At 41.6% G+C, this 2,308-nt stretch overlaps 1 pseudogene; it reads left to right on the plus strand.

The window, feature by feature from the left end:
- Positions 1–644: 644 nt before the first annotated feature.
- On the plus strand, positions 645–1,457 carry LOC119271512 (annotated as a pseudogene).
- The last annotated feature ends 851 nt before the right edge of the window (positions 1,458–2,308 follow it).

Here is a 2,308-nt window from a genome sequence, read left to right on the forward strand (position 1 = left end):
GGGAGTTAGGGCTTCAGTTTCCTCTGTAGCCAGTTTCAGTTCCAAATCATTTGCCGACATGCAGACTCACTTCTCTTTTATGGGATGACTTTTATTATCCAAGTTGTCTATTTACATGGGTGAATCAAGTACAACAACTCAGGTCAGAGCTTGTGGTAGAAGATTGGGCTCTGCTACGCAGATCCACTCAACTAGGAAAGAAGTACACGTTGCTGACTGACTGTTTGAATGATGCTAGTTACTAGTAGCTAATCAAGTCAGAGTAGGGTAGCCAAGAAGCTTCTTGCCAGTGCCCCCAAAAGCAAAGCACAGACTCTACTCACCCACGTGTTTTCCACCTACGGAGGGAGAAATCATCGAAATATCCTCATCCCCTGAAAGGGAACCCGAAAACAGGACGAGAGTGGATAGGGTGACTAAGGAGGCCGTAAAAATTAGTAGTGCATTTTTGAAAGATAAGATTACAAAAAGGCGAGAGCAGCATAATTTTTAGTTAGGGGTAAGAGGGGACGGGCCCGTATAGAAAGTCAATCCTTCTTTTTCCGATATGCCGCTCCGCAAGCAAGGAGTGCCACGCACGAGCGGATCAAAAACTAAGCAAGGGGAATTTCGTCATTCCATGGAAAGCATGCGGAATCCTTTGATTGTTTATAGAATCAAAATAACTATATAGTCTTTCTTGTTCCACTTGCAAGGCAAGGAAAATAAAATGTCAGTTTCGTTATTACAACCTTATTTTTTTATGTCAAAGACAAAAAGCTACGCGCAAATTCTCATTGGATCTCGGTTGTTCTTAACAGCGATGGCTATTCATTTAAGTCTTCGGGTAGCACCACCAGATCTTCAACAAGGTGGAAATTCTTGTATTTCGTATCTACATGTTCCTGCGGCTCGGATGAGTATAGTTATTTATATCGCAACAGCTATAAACAGTTCCTTGTTCCCATTCACAAAACATCCCCTTTTTCTTCACTCTTCCGGAACCGGTACAGAAATTGGTGCTTTTTCTACTTTGTTTACGTTAGTGACTGGGGGGTTTCGGGGAAGGCCTATGTGGGGTACCTTTCGGGTGTGGAATGCTCGTTTAACTTCTGTATTCATCGTGTTCCTTATTTACCTGGGTGCACTGCATTTTCAAAAGCTTCCTGTCGAACCGGCTCCTATTTCAATCCGTGTTGGACCGATCGATATACCAATAATAAAGTCTCCAGTCAACTGGTGGAATACATCGCATCAACCTGGGAGCATTAGCTGATCTGGTACATCAATACATGTTCCTATGCCCATTCCAATCTTGTCTAACTTTGCTAACTTCCCCTTCTCTACCCGTATCTTGTTCGTTCTGGAAACATGTCTTCCTATTCCATCTTTTCCCGAATCTCCCTTAACGGAAGAAATAGAAGCTCGAGAAGGAATACCACTAAAAACCTAGTTCGCTCTCAAATAAAAACCTAGTTCACTCGCTAAAGCATCCATGGCTGAATGGTGAAAGCGCCCACCAACCTAGAAAGGTAAAATGGGTCAAAAAGTAGGTTCGATTCCTGCCAGATACACTGCCTCTTAAAGATAGAAACAGAGGAGGGAAAGAAGGTAGTATAGGGAACTTGCTTTTGGATTCTTATCGAAAGTGAATCCCTCTAACACTTCTGTTAGTGTTTTATGAGAAAATCTTTTATAGACACAACAAGTGTGAAAATCCTTAGTCACTAGGCAAGAAAGCTTGATGGGAACAAAAAGGATACAATTAGTTCAGAATCAAAAAAATGTACAATTTCAAAGGAAAGAAGGAATGGCAGGTTTCCCTCCATTGAACATCAATCAATCTAGAAATAGGTAAAGGAAGGCGTATCACAGGGGTATTTTTCTTTTTTCTATTCACTTCCGTGGGGTTCTAAATTGAAAACATGAACACAAACGAAATATTGAAATTACATAAAAAAAGAAAAGGGAGGAGTAGCTCTTGGTTTAAAGAAAAGGGAGGATATGGATCAAATTCAGTCTTTTCCTTTCTTTGATGATCTTCGACACATCTATTTGAATTCCCTGCGAGTGAAGGATTTCTCGTACGGAGAAAAACCTCTTGAGCGCTATCTAATCTTATTTTTGTATTTCAAATATGGGACCTGCCTTTTTAATGGGACATCCCGGCAACAGGCCTACTCATGCATGTGGCCAAGTACTCGACCAATCCTCGGAGCGAAGGGATGAACGAATTATCGAGGTCTGGTTCATTGAGGTCAGCATCACATGAAACCTTTAGCACTTCCGTTCGATATTGGATGGAGTATGGCTGGAAGGTCAGTCTAGC

The sequence above is a fragment of the Triticum dicoccoides genome, chromosome 3A (genome assembly GCF_002162155.2).
Source record: "Triticum dicoccoides isolate Atlit2015 ecotype Zavitan chromosome 3A, WEW_v2.0, whole genome shotgun sequence".
NCBI lineage: Eukaryota > Viridiplantae > Streptophyta > Magnoliopsida > Poales > Poaceae > Triticum > Triticum dicoccoides.